Genomic DNA, 22354 nt, shown 5'->3' with positions numbered 1-22354 from the left:
CGTTCTTTCTTCTGCAGAAAACAAAAGAAAATGTTTTGAAGAATGTTGTTAACCGGCATTAACTTGCATTGGTTTTGTGTCCATACACTACAAGTGAAAGTGTGCCTGCGTCTTCTTCAAAATATCTTAGCTGGTTTAAAATGACCAGAGAGGATGAGTGAATGATGACAGCATTTTCATTTTAAGAAATGTACATATTACGTTAAATTCTAATTGTGTTTGTTTGATGGACGGGAATGTTTTTCACGCACCACTGAGATATCCCGAAAGCTTTGACATGATGTGAAATAATCAGAAGGCAATAATACAGGGTGCTTATGAGCGAGAACCCGTGGGACAACTTTAATACAGTCAGCAGAAGTGTCCTGTTCTGTGCCGTGAGGACAAGATGGCAGGCGATAGCAGGAGGCCAAAGGTTAACACAAGAAGTGCTCCATCATACGGCAATGAGGTGACAGCTCTGCCATACACAGCACACATGAGAGATAGAGAGAGAGAGAGAGAGAGAGCAGCTGGACTTCACCGCACACCTCTGACACAGGCCTGCTAATCACTTCTACTGTGTGATACACACCCCAACATCCTTATAAATACAAGCACTGGATCATATGCAAGCAGAGACTCCTAGAGAATCTAAACGGACTATTTAGCAAACCCAGAAGATTCTTTTTAAAGTACTTTTTTGAAGTCTCTGTACTTTCTAAGCATGTTTTAACTTTGGAAAAATGTTACGTCTAAAGAATCTTTTTACTCCACTCCAAATGCATTTTATATTGTTACCAAAACAATATGAAACCCGTTATATTGTTCTTGGCCACCATTGACTGTCATAGAAGGAAAAATGACAATGGTAGTCAAAAGTTTGCTTTCCTACATTCTTCAAAATGTATTTTTGTTCAACCAAACAAAGAAATAGATAAAGCATTTTTTCTGCTGGTAGTCTGTGGTGGCTGAGAACTGTTTGGTTATAAACATTCTTCCAAATATCTTTCATTGTGTTTAACAGAAAAAAGAAATGGATACAGATTTGGAACTTGAGGGTGAGTAAATGAAGACAGAATTTTTGGGGAACTGTTCCTTCAAGTGAAATTTTTGAGTAACAATACATTCATGTGTAATATATACACCACCGGTCAAACGTTTTTGGACACTTACTCACTTATGTGTTCATATTCTAGAATAATAATGAACTTGATGAAAAATAATGTTTTATTTGTGAATTAAAACATAGGGAACTATGGGAATTATGTTGTAACAAAAATATTAAAACACATTATATTTGATCACCTTTTGACTAGAATTTGCAGAAATGTTTTCTTGTCATTTTCTCAAGCACCTTCTTGAGGTTTCGCCCTGAGATGTTTTTTTACATAAAGAGTTCCCCTCTTTTTTGTGTTATTATTGGCTGCACTGTCTTCATCATTCGGTCAAAGTTATCCATATCTAAAACATTTTTTATTAAATAAAATATAATTTTTGTCGTGAAAAAAAAACATGAATATCAGGAAAATGATATTACATTTCAGTCATTTAAGCAAAAGTTTAAAAATGTTTTACCCTTTGACTGGTAGTGTATAAAATATCACAATATCACATTAGATTAAATGAATAAATCACTAAACTTATAGAAATTATTTAGAGGAAATAAAAAAGAGCAATATCATGCCGATATATAAAAATGAAGCGCATAGAAAATAAATCTAAAACTAAAATAAAGTTAATGAACACTACAATCTGTTATTAATATCTATTGATCCAGTCTTGTCGAAATATTTTATAGCCCTTCACTAAATAAGATTTGTTGAATGTGTTATTTTCTGAAAGTCCTCCTTTAATAATTCTCAAAGCTGAGCTTTAGTTTACACTTCCACTACATAACATGCATTCACATGTATAATGCGTCTTTGTGAATAGTGGGCGAATACATTTTCATACTTGGGTGAACTGTGTCTTGAATGTAAACATCATACTTCCTTGACAGTTGAATTAAGCAGGCTTTGAACATAACAAATAAAATGATCATATTTCTACCAGCTGATCCCTCCAGTAACCACCTCTGTTGATCCACTCTCTCTCTTTTTCTCTCTCCCCAGGCTTGCTGCCAGCTCAATCTCGGTCCATCCCGAGCATGTGACCCTGACATTTGGATAGTGCTTACGTCCAGTCCCTTTGGGCAAACACGGGCTGGCTGCGGTTGTGGAGCGTGCTGTTATTACCATCATGTTGTGTGTACCATCATCACCCTCCTCCAGAGGCCGACCGGCACCGGTACACACGGACTCTTCTGCATTTGAGCCACAGCACAACACTGCTTGACAGATATATATAAACACACAGATGACATTACATTAGCATACACATGCGGTCTGTCTCTGACGCCTGCGCACACACACGCGCGCACACTGACATTTATCTTCAAATACCATGACACTCTTCTTCTTTTATTAGATCCTCTCGCTGTGCAAAGATGAGAGTAATTAGAGTGGAATGGCCCCCGCTCTCTTCCGTCCCTTTTTATTGCTTTTCACTCGTCTCTTTTCTTGGAGAGTTAGAGATCTAGTGGCATATGATGGCGTGATGTGAAAAGCCAGAGACCGCTACTCGGTTGCTCAGTTTTATGTTTCTTAAAGTTGCCGTTTTATGGACTCCTTTTTAATAATAGTGTGAGATTTGTAGACGTTTGAATCTGGAAGTCTTGTCCGCAATGAAAATCTTGTGTTTTATTGGGATATTGACATGGATTGTGGGACTTTAAAAAGATGCAAACTGAAACATAAATGGTTAAGATTTCTATGTTGTTTCTAGGATTCTAATCAAATAAGCAAATTTGTTGCATTGACCATTTTTGCATGAGTTTTAAACTCAAATAATGTTGCTTTTGACGCTTTGGAAGATGTAGATTTTGCACCAATTTGAGTGCAATTTATAATGAAAGAAATAGGCAATAAATCTAAAAAGTTCTCTAGTGCTCTCAGACTTTTGGACTTATCTGTATATTTTGTTTTCTGTTATGCAGGTGCAGCACCATGCACGTCAATTATTTCTTATATATTTACAATTATTACACGGCTCATTTGAATGCTTGATTCTGATTGGCCAGTCTAACGCTCAAAACTAATAACACCCTGTAACCCGGATGCTGCACATCATTTTGAGAGGGGCAGTTTAATATTACACATAATTTCATTATAAATATGTCTTTTAATAACATATATGACATTATAATTAACTTACTTTAAAACCGAAACTAAACGTCTTTCCTCGCGGATGGTCTGCATTCAGTAAAAAGGAGCTAATCAAATATTTTAAATTCACATTTATGTCCAGTTTTTTTCTCATGTGGCAAGTTGCCGTGTAATAAGTAGGATAATGTACAATCAGCCGGCTGTTATCGCAAAATAATCACCTTCAGTGTGATACAAGACCCTCGGCTTCGTGATAACAACGGCTGCCTGTACATTATCCCTGACTTACAGTAATTGTATATATGAACAGACAGATTTTATGATTCATATATTTTTGTGTGAATGTTCATTAAAAAGAGTAAAAAGAAACCTGTAACAGTGAATCACAAATGTGTTTTATAATATACTACAATATTTAAAGTAGCATGATTTAAGTGACTCATGATATAGTATTTATTCTACATTTGATTTAAAGTATACAAAGCAGTGCTTTACTATTCTAACAATTCAGTATATTTTTTGACCTATAACTGAAATCCTTTCCAACTTCTTCAAGTATGCAGAGCCAATTGACGCAGATAAATTTATGTTGAAGGCCTTGCATAGGGGAAGGCTTGCTTCATTCATATTCATAGAAAGTGCTACGTGATTGGTTACGCTTAGGTTTGGACATATCAACAAGCAACGTCAAAGCTGGTTTTACTTGTCAGGTAACGCTGACTTCATGAATATGCATGAGCCTTCCCTTGACATGCTACGTTTCTGAAAATTGCAGACCGGTATGGCTAACTGCATATACATTTGAGGCTTTAGGCAATTGGTTAGAGTGCCTATAGCAAGCAACAGTGCTGCATTTAAATCTCAGCAGTGTGCCTAAATCTGGTCACTTTACATACAAAAAAATCATGCGGCACATGCTTTCCTTAAAGCAACTTTAAGACACTACGAGTGTCACATTTGGTATGTAGTGCTGGTTGTTTAAATGTTACTTTGTGGTTGTATATCAAGAGCAGTTACTGTTCTTAACTGGCATCAACACGTTGGATTGTAGCACATTAACTTAGCATTTTAGATACCGGTCTGTTTTGATTACACCTTTAAGAGCCTCATTTCAGCTCCCAGAGCAATAAGTCACACGTTGATAGTTTCAGGGTCTGTCTGCTGCAATAATATCAGAGTGGTCCAGAGATGGGCCTTTAAAGCCTTTTTCCTCCTAATGTTCCTCTTATTGCTGTCATCATCATGCTACAGTGCCTTTATTTGCTCTGCGAAACTTCCTCATGTGCTTTTAATGATAACTGAATTGATTATTAACCGCTGTGAACATTCGACATGCAATCCTCAGGTGTGAGAGTTTCAGCTCTGAACTGTAGATTATGGTTTCAATGATAAGTGCTGAATTGTGTCATATACCATGGTGGCTTTGTTAGGATTTTAAGCATTCTGGGCTTTATATATATATATGTCTTCACTGGGATTTGAAAGTGTTGGTTTGAATCCTGCAACGTGCATTTACTCAAATGTTTTCCTCCTGTACTGTGGTAGGTAGATAGATGGATGCATGGATGGGTAGATAGATGGATAGATAGATAGATAGATAGATAGATAGATAGATAGATAGATTGATAGATAGATAGATAGATAGATAGATAGATAGATAGATAGATAGATAGTTGGATGTATGGATGTATGGATGGAGGGAAGGATATGGCTGGATGGATGGATAGGTAGGTAGATAGATAGATAGATGGATAGATAGATGGATTGATGGATGGATGGAGAGAATATTGAGTCCTGATGAACTGTGTATATGAGCAGGCATATGTCAGGGTGTGTAGTAAATGTTAACAGGATCACACATGAGAGACTGATCTTGTAATAAGTGGAGTTCAAGTTGCTTTGAACTGAAGCTCAGCTAAACTAGTTATTAGTAAATGACAAATCACACTCTGATATAAACTGGTTATGAACACCACGTGGCGATCAAAATCTTTGCAATTTTCTGTGGCTTGTTACTACATCTATAAACTTCCCCCTTGGCAGAAATAAACTTGTCGACATGGAGACTGAACTTTATAAAAGCAATGAATTCAGTCCCACATTTACATCCTTTGGCGTGCCGTGTAATAGGATGTTTGACAGGCAGGTTTCAATTAGCGTGACTGCACGTCTTGTATCTTTTAATAGGAAACCCGACGCTGAAGCTGCAGTGCTCTCTACCGCATCTTAATAAATAGCCTAAAAGAAGCGGGTTTCCACAGCAACTGACACCTGAGTAACCGCGGAGAGGAGCTTGAAGGCATCAGGTTAGAAAATGACATGTTCGCGTGCTGACGCGTTTGCATTGATCCCGTGTCATACCCAATTACAGCCTCTCAAACGTCTCTCGCGGGAAGTGGCTTTTACAAAAACTTCTCATGTTTACCGCAACTACACCAATACTTCCGGGTAAATTCAGAATTATTAAGTGGAGATGCTGTGATTGACGGTGTGGAATACCAAAAACTATAAATACTAAGAAGGTTCGGTTCTTTGAGGGAAGGGGCTCTGTACCGAGTGTGTGAGGCTACTGGCCAACATTTTGCACACGTAGTAGCTCGAGCAACCTGGAAGAGCGTTTCTAGCGCAATTTGAGCTCACAAAACAACATTTGTGGTACAATTCATGTCAGGTTAGTATGACGTTGTTGTGACATTAGCAAGCAAAACGTTAGAGATATCTGTCTTCACCCATTCAACTAGGAAGGGTTTGGTCTGGTATGAGTGAAAAAGCAACAAATATGGCTGTCAAGTGAGGTATACTGCAGACTTTCTAACCGATCTTTAAATATCCACTTTATCTATCATCCTGACAGAAAAATAATCAATACATCCTCACACGCGATCCTTTATCCCGGATGAACACATGTGAGGGTTATGTTTCATCTTGCATGCCTGATTCATAATCTGTTGGGGCAAATCAATATTTTCTTTTCTTCCAGAGAGTTAGCTATATATCAGAAGTTCCCTTGAGGTTCTTGTGCGATCTTTCATTCCTACATTGAGCATCTCATCCTAGCTTGTGCTTGTGTTGGAGCAGCAGACGCTGAGGCGCTCTACACAACATCCATGACATTCTCACCTTCTCGATGTATTAGAAACTCGTATAGAATTTATCCTGACGGAAACATCCCATGAAATCTCAGGCAGGTGCTTGATTTGGCCTGAAATGCGCGCTTACCCGTGTACGACGTGGAGATGTGTTTGAGTATACCACACAGTCAGATCCTCTTCTGCTCAGCCTCTTTCGACTGCCTGAATCCATTTTATGCTTGTTTCGTTCCCAAGTCGCCTCACCGGGGGAACACGGTCGACAATAGGCCCTAATTAAAGCGTGCTGTGGGCTGACAGAGCCCATTCTTCTCCGCCGTGTCCTGTTTTAACTGGGCCTCCCTTCCTGTGGCATCCACACCCACCTCATCTCAGTTAATTTCAAGTGTAACCGGCGAGACTTAATGGAAGATTCGGGATGACAGTGAGTCTCTCAGATCGTTTCTTTTGTGCTTTTGTCCACTGTGTGCTGTTTTGTGCTGTGTTAGCTTGTACCTTTTTGACCTTTTCACGTTTGAATTTTGTTTTTTTGTGATACAGAATGGTGGTCAGCTCGTGCTTTATGTGTCAAACGGAGGTCCTTCAGGGGCCCGGAAGCACTGGTGGTCAGATTCCACCGTACTTGATTTGAGATCTATTTTGTTTATATCAACTTTGTCTCATAGGCGTATTTGATTTAATTATTTTTTAAATTAGAATAGACTAAAATTAGATCATTATTAAGTCCAGTTGATTTCAACCATACAATCTGTACAAAATAAAAGTCTCAAAAAATGCATCCTGTTTCTGATGGATATGCTTGAGTCTTTTCTATTTTATTTCTTTATATTTGGAACAAAATATATATATATATATATATAACAAACAAACACGCCACGGAGTCTATGTTGCCGTGTAACAAAAACAAAATACATAATATATAAAAAATAAATAAAACATAAATCACAGGACTCTGCTCCAGTCTTTATAGCTGGAAAAACTTTATAAAACTGTCAAAGCTCAGAGAAAAAATAGAATCCAATTAGATTTATTGGAAGATTGTTCTTTGGTGCTAGATTTTTTTGTTCCTGTTGTTTTATGAATAATTTGTCGCTGCATTTTGAACTGATTGTATTTTTTGTAGTTTTAATTACATTTTGAATTAGCCTATATTTTTTATGTTTTAGTTTGATCTTTAGCAAATTTGTGATGTGCTTTTGTCAATTTCTTTATTTTTTATGTAGCTTTACAAGTTTTTTTTGTTTTCCTTTTGTTATTATTTTATTTTAGTAGCTCGACTTGCACTTATTTAATTTTATTGCCATGGCAACATTTTGAATTCTGTTTATAATATTGAGGCCCATATTTTATTTGACTTCAACACAGAAACATTTCAATAGTTTTAGTTTTAGTGAACTTTAATAACCGTGTGACTGATACCTTGTATACAGACCGTCACCAAACCAACAGCAAGCACCATAAACTAGCTTGGCCCCTCATGTAGGTTCACGCTGGTTTAAACTAGTGTTTTAGTAGGACTTTAAATAAAGCACTATTTACTACCAAACAACAACAAAAGCGAGACCTTCGGTTCTCAGAGGACATTTGTTTGTGTGAAACCTCACTTCAGGGAAACTAGAAATCCAGTGTCCCTTACACTGGTATTAGAACAGCTTGAGGCTGTGTATCCATGCACTGCTAAAGCTCATTTCAAACACTCTGAGTGGCAGCTTTGGCTGGAAAATGACCCAGCACCCCCTGGTAACTCTACACATGATCGAAAACATCTGTCAGCTTTTTTTTTGCAGCGTGGAGACTGAAAATCGCCTAAAGGGTTTTCCTACTGGCCTTGAGGCTTGAGATTCACACAACCAACATTAACATGCTGTTCCACAGATGTAGCCTGTTCAGAAGGCGTTCAAAAGATTGCTGGAGTAATGAATACGTATAAACGTAGATCTTACAGCAACTCTCGTTTGATATCTTTGAAGACTCTATTCACCGAGTATTCTAAAGGAGAGTTGATGGACAGAGCTCTTGTAAAGTACTTATAAGCTTACATCCAAAATTCAAGCACTTGACGCAAAGCTGAACGATAGAGAAATGGCTTGTATGAGGCTGGCATGCTATGGAAAGAAGTACCTATATAGGGCACTGCATTTAAGTTAGGATGCTGCCTTCAAAGACTGCGGTCTACGTTGGCAGTTGACCGCAAATAGCTTACTAAGTGTTTTATTTTATTTTTAAGTAGGAAATGAGAGAAAGAGATGGGCGAACGAGATGCAACTCGAGCTAACGACTGTCGCATCAGCACCACACTCGAAGCGTGTCTGAGCGCATACATTAAACACCCGGCCACAGCTGCGACCTCTCTTGCGTTTAAAGTGGACTACGGTATGAACATATTAAAAAGTTGCACATGTTTCTACCAAGACCTAATTTGGAAAATTGTCTCAGTGAATCAGGCACTAAACCAGCGCTGAAAACATGTAAGCGTAGCTTTATCTGCCGTACTTCTTTCTTAACGAATTCTCTGCATAATGTTGCAATTTCGCAAGAGGCCGAAACACTTCTCTTGCGACAACATATGACCTATTGATCCGACGCGTTCGGCTGAACGATTCCATTTCCCTCGCATTCCTTAATGACATTCGTCTCCATAATCGGAGGACTGTTAGTTCAGGGCAGAATATTCCTGTTAAATGGAGCAGAATGATTAGCGTGTTCTGACAGGTCACTCGCCGCTGTGAGGGGATGCGTTACGGGTGATCAGTTTCCAGCCAGCTGATGTTTGATTGGTTAACCACATCTGTTATTATCACATTTGTCTGTACTTCTGCCTTAAAGTCGACACGAAAGTATAACAAATGAATTATAACGTAATACTATAACGCACACAATTCGTCATTGCACTTTGTTTCCCAAGAAACAAAGTGCGTAATCTTTCATGAGTGCTAATCACGCGTGCTCATATGCACACACAGCACGTGGTGACACGATGCAGATTAGATATATACAACATACTGTGACATCATTTAAAGAAATGCACACACAAACACAGCCTGCTGCAACTAAACACACACTCGTTAGCGTCTCGCTCGGTTGTGTTCACCACCACCCCAACATTCTCCTGACATCAGCAGACAAACAGATGCAACAGAGAGAGGACAACAGCACCAAGAAGATGGAGAGTGACCTAACATCCTGCTCTGTGTCCATTCAAGCTGTAGCGGGGCGAACACAATACAGAATGAAGAATGCCTTTTTAATTGCAGTTTTAATTTACATAGGGATGCTATGCAAAATGTTTGAATGATAAAACTGCACGCTGCTTTACGTAATAAAATGACTATACGATTAAAATGACTAATGTGATGAAATTTTAAGAAATCTTTACTATAGTTGAAAGTGTATGTTTAAGGATGAATATGAATATAAACACATCATTCATGGGAGTATTTTAAATTAAATTAATCTCATGATGAGGACTATAATAATCGGTACATAATCAGTACAGTAAAAGTACCACAAAAAACATTGCTAAGTTAATTAAACGTTAATTAAATTGTGTAATTTCATGTATTCAAGGACTAAATTAACGATTTGTTTTGAAATAGAATTGTTGAAATTGATATTTAGTGTCCAGCATGCCTCGCGTAATTCTGCATTACAAGTATTCGTTTCACATGTTTTTCAGTAAAGAGAAACACTTATTGGTGTGTAATGTTCATTTATCTTTGAGATTAACTTTTGAAATTCTGTTAATTTTATCTTTTTGTTAAATAGACATTTTGTGTCATATTAACGTATTGATTTGTGAACTTAAAACATAAAACTTTCACATCGAAATCATGTTTGTGTATCAAATAGAAATTGGGCAGCTCGAACAAAGATATATGGTGTGTAAACGACATTAATATGTACAACCACTGTACATATATATTTTTCTAATCCAACATTTCTTTTTCAGTGTATCAGAAAGTGATGTAATGAATCTGTTTTGTGCATATCGAATGTCTTTCAGTTGAATTCCTTTCAATTCAGCTCAGAAATATGAAGCGAGTCATTCCTGAATTCCTTCATTTTGTCTTACCTTATTCAGCCAGAGGTGGTTTACATGGATTCTCATAGACAGAGTTTCATATCCTCTTCCCATATCTCGTTTCTTTTTTCGTCTATAACTCTGTGCCGGCGTACAGCTCAGTTACAAATACTTCACCTGGCACTTCAACATCAGTAGACTCTCATGTGAAGTACCTCCATCATTTCTGTGTGTGTGTGTGTGCCCATGTGTGCATGAGTTCTGTCTGCACATGCCCAGTCGCACCTACTCTCTGTGGACTGACGGCCGCATCAAATTCTGTCTTTCTCATTTCATCTATTCATCACGGTCTCATCTCCTCTGAGCTTGTACTCGGTTGTAAGCTGTTCTAGGGGAGAGTGGCAGATAGTGAATGAATCACATTATCTATCAAGGCCATCGTGTAGGTCATTACTTTTACGATAAACTCAAGCCAGTTATGATTTCATGCGCTTCAAATTAAAAGCCTGTCATCCAAACCAAGAAGCTGCCCAGTGATCAAGTACTTCAATCTCGGACACCTCGTTCCTTAAAGAGACAGTTGTCATTTACTCCCCTTCATATTATTTTTCTTTAGTTTAACACAAAGAGAGTTGGGCAAATCCATGAAAATGCCAACCTTACCACGAAAAAAGTATTTTTTTCCAGCGGTTTTTACTATGGGTACAGATTTGATCATCTGGTGGCTCAAATACTCATGTGAGATCTCTCTTCACATTTGTAAAGCATTTGTGTTATTTTGAGCTCATGATTTTTCATAGTCAGGTAAGAGCCATTTTCAGGATTGTCACATCCATAACGCTGCATATTCCTCATAAATGGACACATGAAAATAAATATAAAGTAACTAGTTGATGTTCTATAAAGAGGCATCACTTCTCAATTCATTGGGTGTTATTGCTTCAGGATTGTGTGTTTTATTTTACAGAAATCCTCCCAAAAACCGCATCCTTTATTTGTCACATCCATAACGCATGTTTATATCCATTTTTTTAATATATATTTTTTCATAGACTGAATGTTTTTGATGTCTAGACTCTATCAACAAGGGTTCTGTGAAATATAAACAGATGGTTCAATATAATCGTAACAATTTCATTCTCTGAGCATTTTTATGTCACTCATGTTTATGGAATTGCTGTTTGTTGATTGCTGTTTGTTGCTGATGTTTAAAGCACTGTCCCCTTTTACTGTATGTACTATATGGACTTCTTGTTTCACTGAATAAAGAAAACATGGATTTAAAACAAAATGAGAGTGAGTAAATTAAATGAGAATTTTAACTTTATAGATGTGGGGATGTTCAGGTCGAGCTCTAACTGTGTGTCATTCACCTATAAGGAATCCTGTTTACATATACTCAAAAACATTAACAGGACTTTGTGTGTGATTATGAGTGCTTAATATTTCTAAAAACATTGCTCTGATTATTCAAGCAGTTTCAAGCAGGGCCACAGCTTGTAGTGCTCTGTCGAGTGCGCTCTAAAAAGAGACTTTATTAAATTAGCTAATGGAAAACATTGCAAAGAGGATTTCGTACGAAGAGCCATTTCAGATTTGGTAAGCAAGAGATTGTGTCCATGTGTGATAGCAACCTCTCCTCTCCACTTGAAACACATTCGACACGAAACTCTGAGTTTGCTTGCTCATGTCTAAACATTGAAGCAAGATGTGCTGAAATATGACTCAGATTTTAGAAATGATCTGAGAACTCAAGGGGTTGAGCTACTTGATGTATTGTAAACATAACATGGTTGTTTACAGCCCTTGTGAAACTGTGTTGTGTATAAAAGGGAAAGACATATCAATGGCACAAAATACTATTTGGACACTTGGGCCACACTTACAAACGCATGAATGCAGTGGTATAAAGTATTGGAGAAAATGTAAATAGTAACTTTACATAAGTATCTTTTTGGCTACCTAGTTGTACTGAGTATTGAAGACATGAGCAACGTTTACTCTCTACTTGACTACATTTTTGAATACGTTATGTACTCTTTATTCCATTTGTAATGACTAATGCAATTACACATAACCTTTCTTTATCTGCAGCAGTTTATTTCTAATACATAAGAAGCAATATTGCCATTTGCAGGGCATTGAAGCTACTATATCTTGTTCATGTGCCCTAAACTACTGAAACTTGTCAACATGTCTTTTTCATGTGAATGCGGGTGCATTATCAGGTAGTTGACATCGCTGGTGTTTTATGTGGGAAGAGGACATGACTGCAGCCGGCTGTAAGGCCAAAACCAGCATGTCCAGTGCAACAAGGCTTTGACTTTTGTAATTGTCTACTTCACATTATTTTATTTATCCATTTTACTGAAGAGACCTGGTCAAAGGATATTGGTTTCCTTATGAGCGCTTGAGTTTAACTGAGACTTGGGTGTCTGTAATAGCGTAGGCTATGATGTCCACCTTAATTTGTTGCAATTTTGACATGTTCAGTTTGAATGAAGTGTTTCTAGTTTTTCATTGACATGTCTCTTAAGTGTTGAGGACTAGTGCTGCTTTGAGCCTACATTCAGTATGAGTAAAATGCTCAAGCACTGTTAAATCAGATATTTGAGGACTTTTACTCAATTTGTGACTTGTAACTTGTAATGTAGCAATTCTCACTGCAAGGTATCTGTACTGTTACTCAAGAATGGTTTTCAGGTACTCTTTACACCTCTGTTAATGTAATAAACATAATAAAAATAAACAACAGCAATTTTTTTTTTACAATTGATGCATCTGTATGACATCATGCAAACATGGCGGAAACCAAGGGACGCTGGGAAACTTTTACATTAAAAATATCACAGTTAATTGGTTCTGTTGGTAATCGTAGACCATCAAAACAAATGGTAGCGTTGCGTGCTGTACCATTGATGCTTCGTAATATACAAAACTAGTGAGGCCACTTCTTCGTTGACTATTCAACAACTGCAAATTTAATGGTGGCATTGATATTTTGTTTCCTTTGTTGTAATCCTAGAAGCACTGGTGAATAGCACGCCATCGTGGTTGGAAATCAAATAGGTACATACAACACTCGATGTATCATTAGCGTCCAAATACTTCTCATTGGCTATTGTACAACTGCTAAAATCATCCACAGCATATTTGTCTACTTTTATATCGAATTATAATATACGAACAGCCAGTGCTGACACACATTAGCCCACAGTGCACTGGGAAAAATCAATCGCCCGTCCAAATGTGTTTTATCACCTTCTTCATCAGATTACTCAGCAAAACTGATGTCCGTGGATACGTCAGCGAGGCTCTTCGGCATTCCTCTTCTCCGCTGCGCCCCGGGATAAAGAGATTGCCCTCGTTCTAATGGAATTACAGAGCTGGAGAGCAGTGAGAGACAGAAGACTGTGGAGAGGAGCGGCCGGTTAACCTTCTCATCTCAAGACCAGCTCACAACCTTAATCCCTCTATAGTCCCGTGGATTAGAGCGTCCTCTTATCGCCGCTTTAATGTGGCGAGCTGCATTGTCATCTCCCTTTTCTTTGCTGCGTAATTATCCCTGCTAGCAGCTTCCAGACTCATTATTTTTATCATACCACTTCCTGTACGACCAATGGGGGGCCAGACCGTCTTGGATCTGCTTCTCACAATGAGCTTTCACAAAGCCTACTCTCATTCCGTATTTGCCTCTACCCATAATTCCGTTTTTATTTGCTCATCGTGCAACCCATCCTTCCAGATCCTTCCCAGCGGCCGCCGCCGTGCGCTCGCTAGTCGCTTTGTTTACTTGTTTGGCGCAACTAAAGGTAAAAACTCGAACTCTGGCGCCATCATGGATGAAAGCCACCATCTGGGGGACGCTGTCATTGAGGTGAATGACAGATTCACTCCTCCATGCTGTCACAGCTGACAGGGATTCATCCCATTCCAAATCAAAGCTTTCAGACGCTCTATTGTTCGTTACATCATTTCTTCTTTTCGCCCACACAGGCGCACAATCGCAAATAATTCATGGTTTGTTTTGTTTTATTATGTCATGCTCCAAACAACTTGAATTAGAGCTCTCTTACAAATGGGAAATATTTACATAAAAACAATAATCTTGGTTCGACTTGTCAATGTACTTTCAGCCCTTTCATGTTTGTTTATTTTTTGAGGTTTTAAAAGGTGGTTGGGGTCTGTTTTTAACCGTTTTTATTTACTTGCTCTGTTTTTTCTGTTTATCTTTCTTTTTTCTCTTTTCATTCTTTTCTATCTTGCAAAGTTTGTTTAGTTTGACATGTTTTACAGCATTCTGCACTAAGTCTAGTTTCGTTGACAAAGTATGATGGGAACTGGTCTGGTTCATATTTAACCCAAGATGCAAATACGTATAGTTGGCATCAAACATATATATAATATATATTTGTAGAAAGGTATATATACAAAATCGTGCTTATTATAGACAAGAAAACATTCAGTGCAGTAAATTGTCACATTTATAAAAATGTGAATTTAATCCGCAATAAGAATACTTCATAGTTTTGAGATTTTTAAGGAGACGTGTGCTCATTAAAATGTCACATTGCAAAAGAATGGTCATAAAATAGGCTTAATTATAATTTCTTTCTTTAGAGGTAAAATATGACAACCAAATAGTACAACACATCAGTCATTCTAATGTGTGTTTAAATCTAAGTGTTGAAAGCAGCTTTTATGAATGTGCATATTCCTCTACTCTTTTTTTTATTGGAGTTACATCATTTGCTGTGAGTTTTGGCTGTGGTTTTAGTCTGGCTGTGTCTTTTATACTTCTTTAGCTTTTAGAAATCCAGAGAATAAAGGATGAATGTAGAAGTGCCAACTTTTTCACGTATTCAATCATAGCAAGGGAAAGTAACCTTCATACCTTGTTCCAGCTTGGGTTCTCCTCTCTAACAATAGATGGCAGTCTTGTATCCATAGTTTTTTGGCTCTGGCTGGGTCTCAGCCTGTTCTGGGTTCAGTGTTTCTCTCTGTGATTTATGGGTAGTGTGTGCGGGGGACCTGAGGGCTTTTGTTTGTTCTCACAGACAAAACTGAGAGGTCACCGCATTGGAAAGAACGGGTTGTGTAAATGCAGCCCCTGTGGTTTTTTCACACCGCAGAATTCTATTCAAGCATAAGAGACACTTATTTTATAGCATTCTGAATGAAAATTTTTGTTCTTTTATGCTATAGAGTCCATTTGGCATGTTTGAATGGAAGGGGCCGGTGTCTACCTCACCGTAGGTAGCTCATCCGCGGGATCCATTAAAACTTCCATTTTAGAGAACTGGATTACGATCTACCCATTTGAGTTTTACATGCGTGTTCGTTTACTCTATATCGGATTTTAAACACTAACACTGTGACGCTGTGAAATCAGAATACCTTCTCAACTATGAAGCGTTTAGTTTCAGGGATGTTCAAGAACGATCTCTCGATTAAAAAAAAAAAAAAAAGTATTATAGTTACCATGCAACTATTTTGTGCTGTTTTAATAGACATCACTAATGCGACATTGCCAACGGGTGTGTCACCGGCTCCTTTACATCCCAGCAGGCTTGAGAATAACTGAGGTTTACATTTATGAGACGCTTCCATTTTTCCAATGGCTGTGAGCAACGGTTGCGATCTAATTGACTTTTCTCCATTGTTTGTTTGTTAAGAGCATGCCAAGATTGGCCAAGGCAGGTTTTTATATAGCATTGAGTGGTTACCCTTGACTGCTGACAGGAGCTAATGAGTAACACAAAGCTTGGAATATGAATATTTTTATGAGAAGCATCACTGCGGATATCTCGCCATGATTATGACCTCTGTGTTACTTCAACTTCACAGGAACCGGACGTGAAGGTTTTATTAAAACGCCAGAGCGGTGAGAGTCAAGCAGCCAATCAATGTTTGTCTTTAATGATGCACGTCGGAGTGTCTTGAAGTTTTCCTGAGACACCGTCTGACTGTGACTCAGCAAAATGCAACAGGTGTGTGACATTAGAATATACAGTATTTGGAAGGCTGAAGTTGTTGAAATACAGACTAGGAAATGTGCTTCTGTAATTATGAACATCAATCGATAAAGAATGACGCTCTGACTTAATGGATTAAAGGGATAGTTCACCCCAAAATTAAAATTCTTTCATTGTTTATTCACCATAATCTAATTTAAAACCTGTACAATTTAGACACAAAAGAAGATATTTTGAAGAATGTGTGTAACAGAAAATATTGGGCGCCATTGACTTCAATTGTATGGACACAAAACCTCCGAGACATTTCTCAGAATATCTTCATATACAGATTTTAAACCTCATGATAGTGAACAAATGATGTCATGCTTAGTATTGTTTTTTAAATAAAACGGGTACAGTAAATATGTGACGGTCATGAGATCTGATAATAAGACAATGACGGACGTCTATTTATTCAACAATGTAAACAATTCTTTTTGTTTGGTAATTTTTGTAAGAAAACATTGACGCACGTAACCACTTGCATTTAATATGATCAATTTACCAGCAAATACTTTAAATTCATTGACAGCCCTATTTGTAATATAGATGATCTTTTAAAAATTGTCCTCAAATTCCAGAGATATTTGAAGGGGTGCACTCGTGTGTCTCATGGGAACTTTAAATGAGGTCAGGAACTCTTATAGGCTCATGAAAAAAACTTTGCCTTGTTTCGTGAGTCTTGACACAGTTGACAGAGTTTTGTACTTGCAGCCGGCACCCGATTAAACAGTGAATTATGAAGGAAAGACGCCACTCACTGAGAGTCTTAACATCAACAGAATCACTCAGGAGGAATTATTAATCTGATACGGTGGTATAGATCCTTAGAAAAGATCTTTTGTCATGAAAGCGGTTATGGTTCTAATAACACAGAATCAGTACTGAAGCACCAGTTATTGTAATCCACATAAAGAAAGATCCGATTTATTGAAGAGCGATGTCAGTTTTTTTCAAACAGTCAGACTTTCTGACAGAAGGATATTAGAAACCCCATAGATGTAGTCACGCAGGGCCTTCCCAAACAGATACATAATTCAATTTCATGTGAAATTGGTAAATTCTGGACATTTGACCATAAAAGACGTTGATCTACTGTTTCTCAGTTCGCAGGTTGTCATTTCAACGACAGACAGCATGAATAAACCAGCAAAGCCAGCAGTGACCGGCCTGTGATGCTCCTGGAACAGCTGTGACCAGAGCCATGAATCATGTCATCCGTCCGGGCTTATGAAAGAGCTCTGCGTCTGTGCGTGCGACTCAGACAGACAGAGCGAGCCGAGCGGGCGCTACTAAATCATCCTGTTCATCACTCCCAATGCATTTGCCCGGCAAGACTCACTCTGGATTTATGGGGTACTGAAGCTACTGGTCGCTGATCTGAATACACTGTTTATCTATTTTCATGCCGACCTGGTGTACTTTGTGCTACACCATTTCATGATGTTCATAACCTGTAATGCATGTTGCAGAAGGAGTAGAGAGAGGTGGATTGTGGGATCTGGTGGTCTTTTTGTCAAAGATGGTGAAATTGAAGTCCACACGAAGAGGAGTACGTCTAAAATTCAAAACTTAAAAATGTCGTGCTGGATTTATATTTATGCTTTTGCCACGTAGCTTCTTTTTTTTCAGCTTGTTACTGTAAGTGTCTAATCTGTAACGGCACCTCATGCTAGGAGTGCACATGTGCATAACAGACAAGATTGTGTACTTTCGATTCATTTCCCCGTAACTCGGCATTCTCACAAATGAAAGCAAAAATTGAATCTAATATAAACCTAATTCATATTTTTGTTTCAGATGATAATTCATACTTCATGTTGACATCAAAGCAAGCAAAGCTGTCGTCGTTTCGCCACACTGCTTCTAAAAAAGCAGAACCAGAAATATTCGATTTCAATTCGCGCTGAAGATACCCAATCAGGCCTGACTGATGAAAGTGCCCATCTGGCCCTTGTGAAAGGCCGGTCGTCCTCCGAGCAACGTCCACAGTCAAGGTACATACAGAATGAGTTCGGTCGGAAGCTGTCATGTGACCCACACGCCAAGTTTGGTCGTTTCTCCAGGTGGTCCACTGTCTGCATGCTTATTCAAGCCTTGCGCGGCTCAAGGGGATGAAACTCACTTTGCGTGGGCTCCCTACCGTGGCGGAGGGGACAGCGCTCGGCTCAGTGTGTTTTTTGGGGGCAGAGCGGAGAGGATTGCAGTGAGATGAATGGTAATGGAGGGAGAGACAATGCAAGCGCTCGCCTGTGACCGAGCACAACTGCTTCACAGTGGCTCACTCAACAGGAGAATAGCAGGGGGGGGGGAGACGAGAGGGGAGTGTGAAAGAAAGATTGAGGCGAGAAAATGAAAGATACATGAAGAGACCTTGGCGGACAGACCAGCATTTCTGGTCACCAGTTGGTTTTGGATGCTGGTTTCCACGTAGGGATATCCGGGTGGTCTGATCACAAGTAACTAAGCGAGAAACACAGCAGTTTACACCTGCTAGTAACATGTGTCTCAAATGTGTCTCTTGAGGGACTCTGATTTCAAGACTGTAAACCTCATTCAGTACATCAGGGGCTGATTGTTAAAGGGATAGTCCACCCAAAAACAAAATTCGTTCATCCTCATGTCGTTTCAAATCTGTTTGATTGTCTCTTCAGAACACAAATGAAGATATTTTGAAGAACGTCGGCAATCATTGATTTAGTTGTATGGATGCAAAACCACTGACACATTTCTCCAAATATCCTCTTTTGAAGGACGAGTCTTGAAAACGCATGGAAATGTTGTCATGTGAGTCATCAGATCTGTATTTAGAGCCATCAAATCACCAAACGTCCAAGGCAACCGTAGGCTTTGAAAGATGAATATGTCATGCCAGCCTTTGAGATCAATCATACACAACTCACATGGATTAACATTTGACTGTGTAATCTGCATGAAAATACTGCCAATCGATCGCTGGAAATGTTTATTGATGTTCCTTTCGGCATGAGACCGCGGCCGGGCTAAACAAGTCAGTACATTAATCATCTGAGAAAGAAAGAACACAGTATTACACCCAGAGACGCACTGCGAAGTGCCTTTGGTTTCGCAAATGCCACCAGCTCTCATTCGGCTAATCAGGTGCGTCGTTATTGGCCAACAAGCCAAAGAGCTAAGAAAAAATCTATAGCCAGACAAAAGTTCTGCTTTTCAGATCTCTCACGTTTAGAGCCCTCGCTGTAAGAAAGACGGTGCGGTTGAAACAATAAAGAAATCAATCATTCATTCAGCGTCTCTTTGTTCTAAACCTGTACGACTTTTTTTACCTGGGTAACACCAAAAGAAAAGTATAGAATCAGTGTGAATGAAAAATCATTAAAAGTCATTGCGTGAAAATCTGATATGTAAATAATTTTCTTATTAAAATGACATTCGTATAAAAACAGTCTGGCAGAACAAATAAAGACAAATAAGTCTGGAACAACGTGAAGGCCAACAAAGGACGTCAGAATTTTCGGGTGACCTGTCCCTTTAAACATGAACCCAACAATTAGCGGTGTAAACCAGCCTGGAGATACACAACCATCTTTGGCTGCTAATTACACACAAATGACCTCTGAAGGGAGCACGACGATGGGTGGCCAAAGTTCAATGGCTTTGGTTCAAGTTTAATGGCTCTCAAATCACCAGGGTTCCTTCTCCAAGGCCCCACAGCCGGCTAATGGCTGTGGCCGAGACCGTGCGGGTCGCATCTGGATGATTTCCATGACAATCGTGTTGCGCTAGAATGGGCGGGGCAACGAGGAGGGTCTGGAACATATACTAGGATGTGTGGTACGGCATCTGTCCTCATTCATTCTGATTCTTGATCTTTTTGACCAGGCTGTGTTGTATTATTAAAATCACCCCTGGTCATGGGATTAGGGAGGGAGTCAGCCGAAATGATATCCCAGAATGCACTAGTGCAGGGTGGCATTGAACCGCTCAGCACGGTAGCGGCGCAGGGGGTTAAAAATGCAGCAATTAGTCCTGTCTGTCTTTCCATGTGCTGTAATCAAAGGCTCTGGGGGTGCTCAACACGCCGGGGTGATCACATGATTCAGGTTCGCCTCATTATTCTTCACACGGTGGACAGGTTAGCTCTGTTCTTCAAGAACAATGGGATGTACAGTACGTGCGTTTTGACTACATTACCATGCGTAAGCCATCTGTGAGTTACATGGTGAGGTCTGTGTGCGTCCGGCTGAAAAGATTTGGGATCACAATTACTCAAATGGAAGTAAAATCTCCAACGATTTATCTTAGTTGCTTCTAGACATCGATGATAATAAAAATGTCCCATTACAGAATATGTCTGATCTCATGTGTCTTCTCCAGAGTATTAAACGAGATCTTATTCATTTTACAAATAGCTCGGGTTTGACAAGATACCAAAGTCTACAATCTTTGAGATTTGAATATCAAACATTCTTCTTTCCAACTTGAACCAAAAGTTGTATTGTATGAAACAACAAACATCTCTGATATGTTTTTTACACATTTTGCTCCAACAGAAGAAATGCACTCGTAGGAAAGACAAACTAAACATATTTATTTGCTGAATCATAATGTATTGGTTTTTGTTTGTAGACTTTACAGATAGGAACAAATCACTTTCTCAATTTATTCTTCTGTTCATCAATGAGAATAAATGGAGAACAAATTGAAATGTTTTCTTAAGTCTCCTGCATCTTAGATCTAGATATCTAACAAATGTCTCAATTAGAGTTTCAAAAGAGATTTCAATAATGTCTCAAAGTGAGCTCGGATTTGTCAAGTATGCAGTCAAAGGTCAACATTATCTCAATACAAAACATCTCTCATCAAATGCACCCAAACCCAGATGATTCATTTTCATGCTAATCATGTTTTTGAACAATTGTCACATTTGTTTCCTTTCATTTGAGGAGAAACAAGAATGAGATACAACTGAGTACACCTTCAAATCTCCATCAAAGAGCAACATGTGAGCACATTGCTCCTCTGGGTATGCTCAGAATTCCCGTTTAACTCGTCAAGATTTGCTTTATTTGCTTTCATTTTATTTCTATAAAGAATCTAAAATGATTTTTTTTACATCTGAACCAACATTCATCCTTAAACACCGTAGCTTATCTAGGGCGCCATGGCGAAGGATTCAAGGTAATACCCGTCTCTGCAAACCCCTAAACGCACTGTACTTTAAGTCACTTTGGATAAAAGCCTTTAACAATAACTCGACTCAACTGTAAATAAAACATCTGAGATATCCAATAAGTCTTCTAAGCTATACGAAATGCAACCTTGATAAAACAATAACATTTTACAAATCAAATTGCGAGGTACAGCAGACAAAACTGTCAGACTGTGAAGAGGCAGTCTCGTAGCATCGGCAGTCACACATCATTGGGTTTGATCCTCAAAGGCAGAGTACAGGGGGGAAAAGTTGAGAACTCTTTATCCAAACCAAAATGGGCATACATATGTGTTACTGCCTTCCAGCCCTGATGCTTTTTTTTTCATAAAGGCTAATAATGCAACTTGTTGTGTTGGTCATGCAGCAGCTGTGTTGGAGTTGGCAGGTGGTTAAACGGGTGACCAGGGCACTAGATGGCTGACTGCAGTGTCTCTCTCCCCCTGAGTCAAGGTCTCTGCCTGGAACGCTCTGGACTGGCTGCTCTTGGCAGGGCCGTGGGGTTACCAGGAGGGCAGAACCGCACTTGGATTCTGGCATCTGGGAGTTATTCGCTCTCATACTGATGTTTGAATCTGTCTTTGCCTAAACTTGAGACATTTCATAGAATGTCTTTGTTTGTGTTCCACGCAGGAAAGAAAGTCAAACAGGTCTGGAAGGATGTGAGGTTAAGTAAATCAAACAAATTTGATAAGAACATTTTGTATTGGACTGTAAACATTATTATTGAATTTGTCATCGTTCAAATATTGTTTTGTTTCTTGTTTACTATACTTGAATCCATTATTTGTTATTATCGGTTATTATTATCATTAGTTATTTTGTTTGTTTTGTTGTAATTGTGCATTATG

General features: G+C 38.7%; 1 long non-coding RNA gene across 2 annotated transcripts in view; it reads right to left on the bottom strand.

Annotated features, from left to right (window-relative positions):
- Window positions 1-612: 612 nt before the first annotated feature.
- The window catches only part of LOC130409116 (uncharacterized), a 45605-nt gene continuing 23863 nt past the window's right edge, over window positions 613-22354 (bottom strand). For both annotated transcript variants that reach the window (XR_008904820.1, XR_008904819.1), the window contains one exon: window positions 613-2308. This is a non-coding gene — a long non-coding RNA (uncharacterized LOC130409116). The remainder of the gene's footprint in view (window positions 2309-22354) is intronic.

Source organism: Triplophysa dalaica, chromosome 20, assembly GCF_015846415.1.
Source record: "Triplophysa dalaica isolate WHDGS20190420 chromosome 20, ASM1584641v1, whole genome shotgun sequence".
In the NCBI taxonomy this organism is placed as follows: Eukaryota; Metazoa; Chordata; class Actinopteri; order Cypriniformes; family Nemacheilidae; genus Triplophysa; species Triplophysa dalaica.
This window is presented reverse-complemented; position numbering and strand designations above follow the sequence as displayed.